This window comes from Molossus molossus, unplaced genomic scaffold, assembly GCF_014108415.1.
Source record: "Molossus molossus isolate mMolMol1 unplaced genomic scaffold, mMolMol1.p scaffold_m16_p_7, whole genome shotgun sequence".
NCBI classification, from domain to species: Eukaryota; Metazoa; Chordata; class Mammalia; order Chiroptera; family Molossidae; genus Molossus; species Molossus molossus.
Genome location: NW_023425401.1, coordinates 966,170 through 983,139, shown reverse-complemented (window position 1 = coordinate 983,139; position 16,970 = coordinate 966,170). Strand labels below are relative to the sequence as shown.

Here is a 16,970-nt window from a genome sequence, read left to right as displayed (position 1 = left end):
CATCCATCAGCTGCCTCCTGCACGCCCCCTACTGGGGATCGAGCCTGCAACCCAGGCGTGTGCCCTGACCAGGTATCGAACCAGAACCTCTCAGTCCCTGGGACGACAATCCATCCACTGAGCCACACCAGCCGGGCTCCCTTGCATTTCTTGTACGTGGGATTTGTTGAGTTTCTTGGACCTATAGGTGTATAGTTTGGAAAAGTTTTGACCATTATTTCTTCAAATGCCACCACCCCACCCGCCTTTCAGAGACTCCAATTACACGCATGTTAGGCTGCTTGAAATTGGCCCACAGCTCTGTTCTCACCGATGCTGTTTGTGGGGGTACCTGCGTGTTCGCTTACTTAGGTGTTCTCGTCCTCCGGTGCGTTATTTTGGGAAGCTCGTCCTGTGCCGTCTTCTGCTGTGTCTAGTCCACCAGTAATCTCACTCAGTGTTTTTTCACCTCTGATTTTTACTTCTTTTTCTCCTATAAATGTTTGATTTGGATCTTTTTATACCTTTGAGGTCCCTGTTTATCTTCTGAACAAAGATAATACAGTTAGAATACGCCCCCTGCCGCCCTTACTGTCTTCTCTGCTGAGTTTGTCAACTTGGGGTCACTTTCCACCGATTGATGCTCATCACGGGATGTGTTTACCTGTTGCTTTGCATGCCTGGTGGTTTTCGATCGGATACCAGACATTGTGAGTTTGGCTTACGGGTGCTGGATGTTTTTCATCCCTACGGATATCCTTGCTTTGTTCCGGAATGCAGGTGAGTTGCTGGGAGAGAGGTTGGTCCTCCTGGGCTCTGCTTCAGGTGTGGTAGCCAGAATAGGAGCAGTGCCCAGGCTGGAGGTAACTTCCCCCCACCACTGAGGCAAGACCCTTCTACGCGTTCTCGGCAGTACAGCGCGGACCTTCAGGTGTGGCTGGGGACAGGCACTGTTCCCTGCTCGGTGGCACTGAGTGCCGTCTCCTCCAGTCCGTGCTGCTGTTTCTTGCCACAGCCTTGGGCCCCTCCCTCATACACGTGTGTGCACCTGTGTGCACTTGTCAGCACTCAGCTGATGCTTCCGAGGGAGCTCGTGAAGATCGGACGTGCTCTCCGGGCTGGTGCTCTGTCTCGTCACTCGGTCCTGCCGTCTTCTTCTGCCTGAACTCTGAGCTCCGCCTCAACCCGGTGGTGACGGTTTCTTGTCCTGCCCTGCGTCCGGCAGACCTTCTCCTGCAGGGACGGGGGGTCGTGGTAGATCCCTGCCTCAGAGCAGCTGGTGGAGTAGGCTGCCTGCTCGTGACATCCTACAGATAGAACCGTTCCGTGTGCTGTGCCGTGCGCTCAGCGTAACAGTGCTCCTGGTGTGCGCCTGTGACCTGCGTGGGTTCCTAGTTCGCTCTTGTGTGTATCCGAACAGTGTTCCACTGTCTGCATGTACCATGGTGGTTCATCCAGGCCTTTTATTTCGTTATTTATTATTTATTGATTTTTTTAGAGAGAGGAAGGGAGAAAGAGATAGGAACATTGATGTGAAAGAGAAACATTGATCAGCTGCTTCCTGCATGCCCCCTACTGGGGATTGAGCCTGAAACCAGGCATGTGCCCTGACCAGGAATCGAACCAGGACCTCTCAGATCATGGGACAACACTCAGTCCACGGAGCCACACCGGCCAGGCTCCAGGGTCCTTTTGATGGACATTTGGGTTGTTTTCTACTAGGAGCAATTATAAATCAGGCAGCTGTGACCTTTCTTGCACAAGTCTGTGGACATTTGCATTTATTTCTTTTTTTTTCTAGTGTCTGTTGGAGTGGAATTGTACGGTTGATGTAGACGTCAAAATACTTGTAAGAAATTGGCTAACCGTTTTTCCAAAATGGTTGTACCATTTGTTTCACATTCCCGAAAACAGTTCCCCTTCTCAGGGAACGTGGGCTGTCCTGGTGGTGAACCTTGAGCCTCGGAGATCGTTACTGACAGTCCACTGCCACGGGTCCAGAAGTGGGCGCAGTGATCGGTGTCTGGTTTCTAGGGCAGGATGAACTTGTACAAGGTCATCCGCAGCTGTGAGCCTGGTGTCCACAGACCCGAAGGGGGGGTGACAAGGGCTCACTTTTCTCCTACTGAAGTGTGTGTGACGGATCCACTGCTATCCCAGGCTTGAGGAGGGACCTCGCATCTTTTTTGTTTTCTAGTGTGTTTTTATTGATTTTTTTTTTTTTTTTAATCCTCACTTGAGGATATTTTTCCATTTTTTGTACAGATAGAGTGGGAGGGAGAGAGAGAGAGAGAAACATCGACGTGAAGGGACACGTTGAGTGGCTGCCACCCGCACGACCGACCAGGGCCGGGGACAAACTGCAACCGAGGTTCATGCCCTTAGCGGGAACCGAACCCAGGTCTCTCCGGACCGCAGGCCGACACTCTAACCGCTGAGCCAAACCGGCCAGGGCTTGATTTTTTTTTTTTTAAGGGAGAGAGATAGAAACATCGAGATGAGAGAGAGACACTAATCGGCTGCCTCCTACACGCCCCCCACTGGGGATCGAGCCTGGAACCCGGGCGTGGGCCCTGACTGGGATGGGACCGGGACCTCTCAGTCCGTGGGACGACGTTCCATCCTCGGAGCCACACCGGCCAGGCAGAACCCTCGTGTCTTATCAGGCTGGTCTTACGACTGCTGTCCTCATAGAGATGCTCACTGACTCAGAGGCCGGGGGCCAGGACAGTCCTGCGTCAGCCTCCCCGCACATAACTGTGCTGGCTGCTCATTGTCTCTTCCAGAAGAAAAAGTGTTAAGACTCTGGGAATGCACCTGGATTACTCTGCCGTGGGCGGAGGCGGTTGTAAGCCTCCTGCCTGGAAGCTAAAACATGATCCCGTCAGCGGTGTCGGTTCGTGCGGCGCTCCTGACGCGCCGACGGGGTTGCAAGCGGGGCCGGGGCGCACTTCCGCTGGGGCCGCGCGTCGGGGTGCTGACGGCGTCCGAGACCCCGGGGTCCCGCGCCGGCAGGGAGACCCTGCTTCCCTCTGCTCTTGGGGGTGAAGCTCAGCTGAGTGACTGCCCTTGGAAAGCGTCGAAGAGCTGACTGTGTCTCCTTGACTTTTCCAGCCTGAAGAACTGACGGCAAGTCTGCACCGTTTTAAGAACAAGGTCTTCAGGGAAGCCCAGGTCTGCGGGGTCTGCAGACAGGTTGTTGACGGTCCGGGGACTCCGTGCCGAGGTGAGTCCGTGTGCATCCCCCTGAGACCAAAGCTGCAGCGCACACGCACAAAGCAAAGTGCAAACCTCTCGGGAGTTTCCAGAACCCAACCCTGGAATTCCCCCTCTTCACCCTCACCCTTCGGGCAGGGGACACAGATACAGGGGGGAGGAGTTTCCTGGAACCAGCAGGGCTGCCGTGGGGGCCAGGGCAGCAGGACTTGCTCTCCGTCCGTCCCGTGTCCGTCCCGTGTCCGTCCCGTGTCCGTCCCGTGGCCTTGGCAGCTCAGGAGGCTCCTTTTAACCTTTCGGGCTTTTACCAAAGTCCACAAACAAAATGTCTCTGTTCTCCGGCGTCAGGCCCTCCCGTCCGGCCTTCCTCCCGCCACCGCACAGGCACCAGCTCCGCGACCCCGGCTGGCCCCGGGACCGGCTGTGTTTGCGCGGACACAGCGATATGCTGGCATAGCGGACGTGGGCCAACAACATCGCGTGTCCCTTGCGCCCCGGAATCGGGACTGCGGGTCACGGTCTGCATCACGGAGCAGAGGAGGGTTGGGGGACGGGGTCCTCGGGGTCGCGTGGGCTGTCCTGTGGCTCCTTGCCACGGACGGGTTGAGGTTTTTCCACCTGGAACATCTGCAGGGTCTCGCCAGGCGGCTTCTGCTGTGTCGGGGTGGCCTCTTGAACCCCTTCCTCCCTGCGGATCCCAAAAGGTGTCCCGGTGGCTGCTTTGGGGCTGGGTGGCCGCTGGGGAGACATCCGTAAGAGGCCTCCTCTATACGTGGCTCCCTGGGTGTCTCCATGGGAACTGGTGCCACTTGGGGCCTTTGTAGACGTGGACGCCTGAGCAGTGCTGGAGTTAACCACAGCTAAGGCGAGACCCTTCCCTGCTTCTCAGAGCCCCTGGGACCCTCTTCCCCAGAGGCGGCCATGTGCGGGGCCTGGGGGCTCTCCATCATTTACCATGGCCACCCACACCCCGGAGAAGTCACCTGTGGGCCTCCCCGAGCTGGCCCAGGCCGTGGCCTCAGCCGGCAAGCGCTCTCAGCAGAAAAGTAGCCATGAGCTTCAGGGACGCCTGGGCCAGTGCTGAGCCCCAAGTCCCAAAGGGTGGACCCAGAGGGACACGCATACCGGTCCTCCAGGCTGCAGGGCTCAGAGCAGGACAGGGCCTCTGAGGGGAGGGGACGTGGACTGCGGCGTGTCTGCTCGTGTGCACACGTGTGCAATGGCGAGAGAGAGGCAGGAGCCCCTGCTGGGCAGGCGGCCACCCCAGGCACACAGTGCACGGGGCCCCTCGTCCCCCAGGGAGCAGAACTGACGCGCTCTGAACGGCCGGCACGTTGCGGATGACCCGGCGCATCAACAGAAGAACCGGGATTAGGCCGACTCCCAGTCTCTCTGCTCCGTGTTCCCTGCAGCCGTCAGGGCCGAGCGTGGGGCCGACGCGCGGGGTGGGCGTCTTGCTGCCACGCGGGGCCTGGCTGTCCCTGCAGGAGCTGGCGAGGTGCCCTGCTCGAGAAGCGAGGCGTGGCCACGGAACACGCCCGGGAGGAGGTCCCCACGGGGTAGCGGCTTCCTCCAGGGAAGGGCAGGTGGTCACAGGTTATCCGCCCGGGCTGCAGGGTGTCACAGAGATGAGACAGGGCTCGGAGCCGCGGGCGGTGGACGGGCAGGACCTGACACCACGCTGCATGGCCACCGCGCCCAGCCTCGGCCCGGTCCTGGGGCCACGGTGGGCAATAGGGCGCACGATGGGTCCCGTGATGCCCCCGCCTCCCCGTCAGACCCCAGAGAGTTGTCTCAAAAGGTGGGGGACGTGGACCCCACCTGGGCTGCCGACGGGCAGCCAGGGCACCACACAGCCTCTTTCACGTCCGCCGGGCACCCCACACGCGTGTCGGGCCAGAACCATGGTCAGCAGCCTGCGCCCTCGCACACTGTGTCTCCCTGGGTGACGTTGGGGACACATGGCGAGGTAAGTGCTGGGCGTGGTCACAGTGACGTGCCTGGAGTCGGGGACCCGTGCCCAGGGAACAGGATGCGGTGAACCTGGGAGCGCCGGAGACACGGGGCTGCCGGGCTCCTCGCTCGGCAAACAGGCGCAGGGTGTTGAATAAAGGCCCCGCCGGCCTGCGGGACAGCGGCCTGGATTCTCGGCTCCCGGAGACACAGAAGAATAGTAATTCCAGGGCAACGCGGAAAAATGTTGGCCGTGTCAACGCCAGCGCCACGGGCGTCGCTGCTGCTGGGGGCGCCGGGATTCCTGCCCGTGACCGCGGAGCCTCCGAGTCCGGGCGCCCCCTCAGCTGTGGGGTGCAGGAGGCGGGGGAGGCACAGGCCCCGGAGGGAGGTGACCTTCGCCACCCGGCCTGGACCGTCCGGTTGAACTCCCCCACCTGCTCGGCTCTTCGTTTCTGCAAGGTGATGGGTGCCGGTGGCCGCTCCCTGGTCCCTCTGTTCATCCGCCTGGTTTATAGGGAGGGTGAGCTTCCATAAAGATACAGAGAAGCCGACTGTGGTGTTTGCTTAGTAACCGAGCCTTCGAACCCTTTCTCAGTAAAACGTCACAGGAGCCCTGGCCAGTTTGGCTCAGTGGTTAGTGTCGGCCCGCGGACCAGAGAGTCCCGGGTTCGGTTCCCGCTAAGGGCACGTACCTCGGTTGCAGTGTGTCCCCGGCCCCGTTTGGGGTCGTGTGGGTGGCGACCAGTCGATGTGTCTCTCTCTGTCTTCCCTTCTCTCCACCTCCCACTCCGTCTGAAGATAAATGCAAAAAATAATAAATAAATAAAATAAAATGTCAGAGTTTTTCCTTTTTGGTTTCTAAGAATTCATTGTGTTATACATTTTAAACTTTTGATGGGTTGTGAGGAGCAGATCTGTGCCGTGATGGGGGCTTTGACCCGGCATCTCCGCACCCGGCGTGCTCCACCCAGACATGCCCATGGCTGCCGTCTCGACCGGTGTGCCCAGGGGTTTGGGTGGAAGTTTGAAGGCCTGGCTCCGCCCAGCCTTTCATTTAGTTTCTGTTTTGTTTCTTTCTTTTTGTAAAATATGTTTTCATTGATTAAAATTTTTTTTTCTTTATTGACCTGAGAGACAGAGGAAGGGAGAGGGAGAGAGAGATAGAAACATCGATGAGAGAGAATATCAGTTGGCCGCCTCCTGCACGCCCCCCAGTGGGGATGGAGCCCACAACCTGGGCATGTGCCCTGACCGGGACTCAAACCGGCGACCTCTTGGTGCAGGGTCGATGCTCAACCACTGAGCCACACCAGCCTGGCTTTATTGATTTTTTTTGGGAGAGAGAGATGGAAACATCGATGTGAGAGAGAAACATTGGTCGGCCGCCTCCTGCACGCCCCCTACTGGGGATCGAGCCCACAACCCCGGCAGGTGGCCTGACTGGGAATCGAACTGGGACCTCTCAGTCCACGGGACAGGGCTCCATCCACTGAGCCACGCTGGCCGGGCTTGTTCCTCATTTAAGAACATCCTCCCTCCTCCACGGTCATGAAGACGCTTCTCGTTTAGTCTAATGCTCGTTCTGCTTTTCCCATTCTGACCCAATTTCACGGGTGATTCCTTTGGAATTCCTGCTATTTCTGCTGTGTTTCGCGAGGGAGCCGTTTTCCCGGCGTGGCCCCAGCTGTGCAGACGCCTCTCCCGTCTCACACGTGGGTGCCCGTTGCGTGTCCGGCCCGTTGTGGGTCGGTGTTTACTGAGGTGGTTTGTGTGCGTCGTATGCAGTTTTCTTTCTCCTGATGTAGCGTCATCGTCACCACGTATCGGTCTGTGGGAGCCGTGGGTTTTCCTCGCCCCACCGCTGTATTTGTGGGTGTATGATTTCTCCGTTGCGTGGGCGGTGGCTTTCTTCCGTGGCAGACAGCTGGTCCCGCTGGTCATCACGCGTGAGGAGCAGCCCTGTGGTGTGAGTTCCTCGTGCTTCCGTGACGTCGTAGGGCGGCCGGGTCCTCCGGCTGCTCTGGGCTTAGTCTGCTCAGCGCTGTGTCGGGCAGGTGCTCCCGGTGGGGGAGGCACCGAGAGAGAGATTCACTCTCCGGAGTCCGCGTGTGTGGTGCCGGAGGCTGAGCCGGCCCACGACCTGCCGTGGGCAAGCTGGGCCCAGGAGAACCACGGGGTGGTCCCAGTCCAGGTCCACACACAGGAGAAATATTCCAGCTCAAACACAGTCGGCCAGAGACGGTCTTTCTCCCTCCACCCTCTGTGCTGCTCAGACCGGACGGGTCAGTCGAAGCCGATGCTCATGGGGGAGGCTGTCGGTCCCTCCCGGGGAGGTGGGGGAGGTGTTTGTTCACTTGATCGTTCACTTGATTGAAGTGTGTACGTGTGTCAGAGGATCACGCTGCACTTGAACACACGCAGTTCTGTCTGTCCGTTATCCTCAGGGAGGCTGGGAGGAAGCCCCGAGTCCTAGCCGGTGTTGGTTTGGAGGAGAGTGGGGGACACAGGCTGGCGGTCAGGATCCGTGTGCACATTGTCCTTCTGGGCCTGTGTGGTTTGGGGTGCAGGGTTTGGGGGGGTAGTTCTGGCGCTTCTGTGGCCTCCCTGCTTCCTGGGGACTGCTTTGTGCCCAGTGGAGGTCAGGGACCCCGCACGGCCCTGCTGGTCACGGGCTTCCAACCGCAGACCGCCCAGAGAGCGAGGGTCCGCTGCTTTCCGTCCGCAGCTTTGGTGCGAAGCCCTTCCCTCGGCCACACCCGTCTTGGTCAGAGGCTCCGGACGCCTTGGTGGGGTGTGCTCATGAGATGTAGAGTCATCAATTCGCAAACCTCAGGGGCACAGACAGACGATTCAGAGGACAGGTCCGTGAAGACGACCCGGGCATTCCCTGCCCGAGGTCCAGGAACCCCGTTACCTGGGCCTGTGCGAAGCCGGCATCTCTGCGCCCAGCTCGGGGAAGGCCGGGCATGATGGGCGCTGCCTGACCAGATCTGGGGCTCGTGCTTTGGCCTCCGAGGCCTCGTCCTCCTAGGACCCCACACGCTTCCTGTCGTTTCAGAGCAGCTCCTTTGAATGGTTTCCTTGTGGCATCTCAGTGACCCTGGGGGAGAAAACAGGCCCAGAGCGGTCGCTGGCCCTGCCCAGGGCAGCCCAGCTGGAGGGCCGGGAAGCCGCAGCCCGTGCCCAGGTCCCTGCCCCAGGGGCTCGCCTGGGCGTTGAGGGCTGCCCTCCTGGCGTCCACATGGAGCCCGCGGGGGGCTGTGGGGTCATTTGCCCCCTTGCCCAGTGCCTCTGCCTGGAGACGGGTGGGGGCACAGCTGCTGCCGCTGGAGGCTGTGACATCGCATCAGTGCGGCTGGAAATCTGCGTTGTCGGGGTGTCTGAGGCGACACATGCCCCTCCGAGTTCGCACGGTGGCTCGGGGAAGGGTCCCCGCGGAGATTTGCATGTGACTTCGTCCGTCAGTGCTCAGTGTCTGGAAGGGGCCGGAGTGTGTCACTCAAATGTGCGACTTTCTCGCGAAGTGAAGGCCCGGTCCCGATGCTCCGGGACATTTTCAAGTTTCTCCTTCTTCTGGGAGAAGCTGTGGTCTCCAGGCAGACAGGGGTGCTCACTGCTGGGGTCCCCCCGCTGAGCTTCAGGGTTCTGGTGTGGCGCCCGCGCCCGGGACCCCCTGTGACTGCCCAGAATCCCCAGGGCCGTCTGACGCGCCAGCTCGGGTGGGTCCCTGCACACGCAGGTGGGACGGTCCACTCCCGAGACCTCTGAGCACACCCCTGTCTCTTCTCTTGCAGCCTGCAAGTACCCCTGCCACAGACAATGTGAAGCCAAGGTAAGCGGGCGCCCCGGGCCCCCGCCGTGGGCCTGCCGCAAGTGATACCCCGGGGGCGGGGGCTGGACCTCGGCCACAGGGGGAAACTCCAGAAAGGCTGTAGGTGCTTTCTGATCGGGGATACGTTTCACCTCAAGAAGAAACCGAGCAGCTATGAGACCCATGTTCTGAGTTATAGAAAATACCGCCTGAGAATCTGGTTTCAGATGAGAATCGGCTGATGTTGTCTTGGCCACGTCAAGCCCGTTCTCCCTAACACACGATCCCTTCCTCCCTGCCGGCAGAGAGGGCTGGGGAAGGGTCTCGGCCCACCCCCGGCCTGGGGGAGGAGCTGGCTGGCTTCGTTTCAGGGTAGTTGTTCAGATTGCTTGGGCTTCCAGACCGTCCCGGGAGTCGGGGCCTGAATCGGGGTGGCGGTCCTGTCTTTGCGTGTCCCCTGGAGGGTTGCGTGGCCGGTGTCCCCCCAGGATTCCTGGCGGGGGGGGACTCTGACTCGGAGGAAATGAGGTGGCTTGGGAATGAACGACTGTGGGAGCTGCTGGCACCCCTGGATGGGGCCCTGGTTTTCACCCTGGTCACTGTGTCTGCACCTCCCACACTTTCCACACACAGAGTTACCGGAAGCGGGGCCCTCCTTTCTGGGGCCCATCAGATGTCCCGCCAGCTGCCCACGCTGGAGGTCCGGGGAGGTGGGGTTCGGAGTGTCTTGGGTTTGTTGCTGCTGTTTCTGGGAATTCCCGTGGTCCTCAGCCGAGTGGGAGGAATGTGTGCAGGAGGTGGCCTCATGGTCCGGGACCTGACTTCGCAGGGTGTACCCTGCACAGGAGGCCCCGGGACCTGGTGTCCTTCACCCTCCCCACGACACACACGCACACACGGAGACATGCACAAATACATGTGCATGCACACACGGATACATGCAGGCATGCACACACAGTTCACACTCCTTGCACACACACACAAATGTACACGCACGTGTCCAATGCACACACACATGTACATGTTCACATGCACAAAGTTGGAAGAACGACTAGTGAGTCCAGCCCTATGTTTTTCTTTCAGGAAAGAAATGAAGTGACTTTTCTTTTTAATGTTCGTTGTGGGGAATCCGGGACACATGTAAAGTAGCACAGTGTGCCCCTCTGTTGTGCTGCTACTCAGCCCGAGCCATAGCCCCTTCTGTCCTCTCCAAACGCGTCCCCGTCTGAGATGTCACATGGTTTGCGTCTGGAGCTGCTCTGAGCACAGGCGTCTGTGGTGGGGCCTTGGGCCTGCCTGCGGTCGCTCGCGGTCTCACTTCTGGTCTTGCTCTGGGGAAGGCTGGCCGGCTCCGGGGAGGCCAGGAGGTTCCTGCTCATACATACGCATGGGCAGGCTGATGTCCAGCTGGGCCTGGTTCGGGTCGGCTGCGCCTGCGTGGACGCCCTTCTGGTGTGAGCTCTGCACTGTCACCGGAGGCTCGTGTGGGAGCACAGGTTCCTGCACGGGGCGCGTGGGTAAAGGCCACCTTGGGGACTGCTTCGGATTTCAATGAGGGTTTCCCCAGTGCCTGTGAAGATTTAAACGAGCCCCTCCGACCTCTGAGGGTCTTCTTCATAGGGAGTTTGTCCAGCACAGCTGGTGACTCATCACCACGGGGGTGGGGGCTGAGGAGGAGCCACCCCCAGAGGGTCCTGTGTCATTCCTGCGCATGCATGTGTGAGTGCACACATTGCTGCATGTGTGGGTGTGCGTGTGCGAGTGCGAGTGTGTATACACAAGTGTGCATGTTTGAGCATACACACCAGTGCACGTGTGGGTGTGCATTTGTGAGTGTCCTTGTGTGGGGGTGTGCATGTGTGAGTGTGCATGAGTGCGTGTGCATGGGTGGGTGTACATACCTGTGACACTATTGCTGGCCGGCCACCCTGACCTGCAGCTGCAGACCTGAGCCGCTGCTGTTGGCTCCATTTCTTAAAGACAGCCCAGCCAACTACTTAGGGGATTGAATTCTTTGCTTCAAAGAATATTCCAAAAGTCTTAACTATCGCTGATTATGGCGTTTCTAGCTGCAGAAACTGGCAGTTTGCTGAGAGGCAGATAAGCTTTTACTCTTATTAGATCACGGTGGGGGAATGTGTCCGTATTCATTTTTTTCGATAACGCAGCTTTGAATGGCAAGAGAGAACACCACCAGCAATAACAAAGCCCCTTCTTATTCCAAAATTCTAACGCCATCTCTGGGGGAACAGAGGGCCATAGATTCTCAGCCGGCCCTGGAGACGAGCAGGGGGCGCAGGAGGGCCCTCCGGGGGCTGAGACGTGACTCTCCAGACAGTTGGGTCCGTGGTCACTGCCCGGGCAGGCTCCCTACACGCAGGCACGTTGGATTTCTCGGGAGATGGTGAAGCTTCGATCGAGAACACAGGCCCTGGCCCCTGTCTGATGGGGTCCAGCCCCTGCTGACTTGGGCTGCTGGGTGCCTCGGGTGTCCTCTGATGGTCCACAGGCCTGGTGGGAACACCGGAGGAAAGCTCGGCCAAGGGTGAGCCAGCTCCCCAGAGCGCGTCAGCACTGGGGACACGCTGTTGTCATTGCCCTGTGGCACCAGCGCCACGGTCAGAGGCTCCAGACCAGGGCCGGGTCGCCCTTCCGTGGGACGAAGGAGGTAGAGAGCAGAAACGGGTCCGGCCCTGGGCTGGCGGCCAGGTAGGAAACCAACCACGGGCGGGACGCTAGCGTGTGGACCGAGCTCACTCCTGCTGGACGCCGGGCAGGATGTCCCCTCAGGCGAGGCTGTGCCGTCGGGAACACACAGAGGCAGAAAGCGGGGTGTGACCCTGGTGAGGACTTAGCTGCTGGAGCAAGGCCAGCCCTCAGCTTCTTCACGCGTGACCTGGGTGAGTGACACCTGCGATCCGTGGAGCGGCTTGCCGTCGCTCTTAGTTACGGGACGACGTCCAGGGTCAGGGAAATCCAGTATTTCTTGTGAGTCGGCCGAGAGCTGGGGTCTAGGTCCTCTGCTTCCCACGGGACGTGTGCTTGTCCCCCGGGCCCGCAGCAGGGTGGGTGTCTTGGTGTCTCCCTGGACGCTGGGGACTCGTTGGCAAGAGAAAACGGAGGTAGGAGAAATGAAGCCCGCGAGGACACATGGGGACTGAAATGACACCCCACTGTCCCAGCTTTGGGGGTTCTGGGCTCCGAGGTCAGTGTTCTGTCCACGAGGTTCCTGTTTTCGTCTCATGTTGACCTGGAGCCGAGGTGCGCCTGTGGGCGCCTGGGGCCCTGCTCTGGAGACCCTACTCGTGTCACTGCCCTTCACCTCGGGGGTTGGGCCCACCCTGCTCCCTGGGGAGGGTGCCCTGAGGATCCACAGACCCGCCCGCCCCTGCCCACGGCTCAGGTCCCTCCGTCCACTTACTTTCCTAGTAGACAGACGTCTTCTGAGACCCAGCCCTCCCTGCGACACGGGGAGGGACAGTGTGCTGCTCACAGCTCCCCTGTGATAATGTGAGTGTGGATGTCCCGGCCCTGGCAGTAGGTGCTCCGGGTGTCCACCTGCAGAGGAAGAGGAGGAGGAGCTGCCCTGAAGCCCCCATCCCCAGGCGCCCCCCTCCCCTGCCCCAGCCAGCTCAGATCTCCTGCTGCTTTGTGCTGTCAGAGGGACCAGGAAGGAATGACTGTCCACACCCAGCGTTCAGCACGGAGAGGCCCCTTCACCTCCCCGTGAGATGTCGGTGGTGGCCTTTATCCAGGGACCCACATCTTTCCTGGGGACAAATGACCCGGTTTGTCCGTTTAAAGGAAGGGCCAGGACGTGTTCCTTAGAAAACCGCTGGCCCTGTGAGCGCAGGGCTGGTGGGAGTCTGTGGTCCTTGTCCCCCCCGCCCACGGCAGCAGGACAGTCTCTGCTGAAACACTGCTGGTTCCGGGATGAGCTGAGAGCCTAGCCCAGGGCCAGCGGTGACACCGCTCCGGAGTGGCAGCTCCGTCACGGGGTGACCAAGCACGTGCTCAACACCTGGCTGTCCTGTCCTTCACCCCCTGGAAGAGGTGCTGTCCTGCTGCAGGGAGGCTGGGCCTCGGAGTCCTGCAGAGGGAAGTCCCTTCCACCACCCTCATGGCCTCTCCCAGCATTAGCACTGTGGGCGTGTTTGTCACATTGCTGGGCCAGTACTGATACATTGTTGCTAACTAACACCTGTGATTTACATTCCTGTTATCCTGGGCCAGTACTGATACATTGTTGCTAACTAACACCTGAGATTTATATTCTGCTCAGTGCCATATTTTATGGGCCTCGCAACAGGGAATGACATGTCCGTCCACAGGAGGGTGTCACACCGTATTTTCTCTGCCGGAAAATCCCCTGTGCCCCTTGCCCCCCCCCATCCCAGCCACCGTTTCCACCGTGACAGAGCTGGAACCAGGCAGCGTGTGACTGTTCCGGCTGTTCCGGTCGCTGACTGTGCATTTACGGTTTCTCCCGTCTCTTCACGGCCGATCGCTCATTTCTTCTTAGCTCTGCACAGCGTCCCGTTGTCTGGATGGACCGCGGCTGACCCGCTCCCTTCCCGAGGGACGTCTTGGCCGTTTCCGTGGCCCGTTTTTGATTTTTGTGAGTCAGAGGAGCCGCTGACGTTTTTAAGTTTTACTTTTCTTGGGGGCACGTCTGTTCATTTTCCCCTAAGACTCCTTTCCTGGCGGGCTGTCCAACGAGCAGCAGTCCCTTTACACGTTACCTCGCGAGAAGTCCACGCACCCTGGTGGCCGATTTCCCACCAGGACCCGTTATTTGAGTCTTGGAGTTTGGGCCACGGCCCCACATGTGAATTCCCACCAGCAGAAGCCAGCCCTTTGCACGGGGAGCGGGTGTCCCCCTTAGACAGGGGCTTTGTGCAGGAATCAATGTCTCTAAACCCACCATCGTCCGGGTCCTGAACGGGGATGCTGAGGTGGGCCTTGGAGCTCTGTTGGACTGGAAGACGGCCACTGGAGAAGCATGTCCCCACTGAAGGTCCTCTGAACCCCACTGAACACTTGACGCCCGAACGTCCATCGAGCGCCATCGCCGTCAGCACCTCGCCCTGACTTGGGGTCCGCGCCCAGCTCTGTGGAACATGCACGGGCCGGGACAGGCTGAAGCAGCCCCACCGCTGTGGACGCCCCGAAGAGAGGAAGCGACATCTGGGTCTGACCTCTGGCCCCACAGCAGTGGCAAGACCGTGGGTCTCAGCTTCCTCCTCTGCAGAACAGCAGTAACGGCACCGCGTTCCTGGGGGTCTCTGTGCTTCCCAGACCTGCAGTGGTTTCTCCCTGGTGTCACCAGACAGGTCCTTGTTCCGTTCTCTGCAGGGCAGATGGCAGGAAGCTTCCTGTTGGTTTGGGGGTGCACTCCAGCTCCAGCCAGGTCACCTCTGCACTGCCCCTTCCCTCCAGTGTCTTCCACGTCCCACGTGCAGTCTGGGAGGACACGCTGGTGGGCGGGGGGCCTCTGCAGGCCTCGTCCCCAGGGCGGTCGCTTGGACCCCTTCCTGCCAACCTCCAGACACCTGCTGCCTCGTGCAGCCCCCGAGAGCGGGTGAGTTTGGGGACAGTTGTGCCACCTGGGTCGGAGGGCAGCCCTGAGCGTGGGCAGTGGCTACGTGCCCACCTCTTGTGGCCGCTGGTGTATCCGGGGCACTTCGCCGAGGTCTGTGTGGGCGGCTTCCTGCCTCTCGCATGCGCCCTGTGGTCACGGACAGCACACGGCTCGGCAGGTTCCTGGTTTTGTTTTGGGGGGCCGCTTCTGGGGGCTGCGGTGTGCATCACCCCCCCCACTACAGTTAGCTGAGCACTTAGTCCCTGGGGGCCGTCCTGTGCGAAGTGAAGGGGTCTCCTGTGAGTGGGAGTCAGGGACGGCCGCCCCCCGACTCCTTCACACAGGGGAACAGCTCGGGTGCCCCCACCTCGGGGCGCCCCCAAATAGCTCGTTCTTGTGCATTTCTGCCTGTTCCCTCCTAATCCTCCAGAAACTCCCAGAGCCCCGAGACCCTACTGTGCTCAGCAGAGCCCCCCCCGATCCCCCACCCGGGACTCTGGCTGGGCCCCCTGGCCCTGCTGTGACGTCTTCCCGGTAGTCAGCTGCCCGAGTGGCTGAGATGTGCTGTGAAATCAGAACTTCTGGTCCCAGAGTCTTCATTGGAAACCTCTGGTCCTCTCACAGATGTCTTTACTTTACTGTATTTTATTTTGTTTTTTAAATCCTTACCAGAGGATATTTTTCCATTTACCATCAGATAGAGTGGGAGACAGGGAGAGAAAGAGAGAGAAACATCGACGTGAGAGGGACACATCGACTGGTTGCCTCCCGTACGACCCCGACCACGGCAGGGGGTAGAACTGAAACCGAAGTACATGCCCTTGATCGGACTTGAACCCGAGACTCTTTGGTCTGTGGCCGACTCTCTAACCACTGAGAAGACCAGCCAAGGCCAGACATCTTTACTCTAAAAGCCTTTGGGGGAGTTGGCTGGGCCGGGGGGGGGGGGCCTGTGGACACCTCAGTGCTGTCCAGCCAGAGCAGAGGGGACACAGGAACCCCGATTCAGGGCAGGCGGGCGGGACCCTTGTCCTGCTCGGGTGGGTGGGGTGCAGGCGTGCCCCCCAGAAGATTCTGTGAATGTGGGTGGGAGAGCTCCATCGGGGCGGACGGATGGGGGTTCAGGGACCTTCACGTGGACACGGCTGGCCCTGTGCAGCCTGCGGCCACGCCCTGCATTTCCCCGTGAAGATTTGGGGAGGGGCTGTGAGCTGTTCGCGGGTCTCACGTTCTCCCCTAGTCAGCCCTCCCCGCGTCGGGGGACAGTGGTGGGAGCCAGGCTGCTCGCTGTTGGACACTGTCCACAGCCGTTTCTGGGGAAATCTCCTCCAGGGTCCCCTGTGTGGAATTCGCAGTTTCCCCTTCAATAGCCGTTGTCATTTCTGTCCTCTTGGTAACAGGAAGGGGGTGTTACAGGAGCTGGGGGTGTGGGGCCCACGCCGTCTCCAAGTCTTGTCACTGAGACACAGCAGCTCACACGTCTGAGTGCGATGTCCCTGCTCCGTCCCCTGTACAGGTGGGTGCTCGACCGGACGGGGGTTCCTACCCCACCTCCTTTGCAGAGACGCCCACCCCACCATCGTGGGACAGGTGGGGGCTGCGGGGACTTGGGGGGAAGACTCGGGGCGCTGGAGTGCACCCCGCACACGGAGCCTTCTGGCCGACCTTGACGCGGGCGCTGTGGAGCGGGCAGCGAGGGTGGGCTTTCTCAGCAGAGGGGCGCAGGGTGCTCGGGGAGGTTGGCTCTGGGCCATTGCTGACTGGGAGGCACTGTGCTGGGCTCCGGCACCTTGCCCAGGTCTGCGAGCTCAGGAAGGCCCGGTGCCCAGTCCCGCCTGCCCGCCGCCGGCCAGAATGCGTGGCAGGTGGGCAGGGGTGGGCACGGACACTTGCCCCCATCCAGTCGTGCCCGTGGGCCTCCTGGCCCAGGACTTGACTTTATAACACGAACAGGCCAAGGGAAGGGTGCCCTGGAGCCTGGCTCAGTGACAGACGCTGACCCGCAGTGGCCGGCGGCCAGCGGCAGGCTCCGGCTTTACTTTGCTCTGTCCCAGGAGCAGCGGCCTCCGTGGGGGAGGGGTGTTCTGTGGAAAGTCATGTGACCAGAGCAAACGCGTGGAGAGAGGGGTCTGGGGGGGCGTTGCTCACTTTCTGGAACAGGCCGCACCGTGTCCTCCTGTCTGGGAACCCACAGACCTGGGCGCCGCAGGGGAGAGGAGCCCACCTGCCAGGTGACCTGGGGGCCTGGCGCCCTGGGCTCGTCTGGGCTCCGGTTGGAAACGCCGGCTGGACCCTCACTGGCTACCTGCCGACTTTCAGGAGAAGTAGACGAGGTGACCGCAGCGACGTCCTCTCTGCGCCCACTGCTCGGTGGCAGGACCTGGGGCTGACTGCGTTGGGGGGGGGCGCTCTCTCGGGATTAGACAG

General features: G+C 60.4%; 1 protein-coding gene across 1 annotated transcript in view; it reads left to right on the top strand.

Annotated features, from left to right (window-relative positions):
• Positions 1-16,970, top strand: part of TNS3 (tensin 3) — a 123,826-nt gene that overhangs the window by 19,719 nt on the left and 87,137 nt on the right. The window contains exons 2-3 of the mRNA XM_036247244.1: positions 3,094-3,205; positions 8,946-8,983. The gene's annotated coding sequence lies outside the window, so the exon portion shown is untranslated. The remainder of the gene's footprint in view (positions 1-3,093; positions 3,206-8,945; positions 8,984-16,970) is intronic.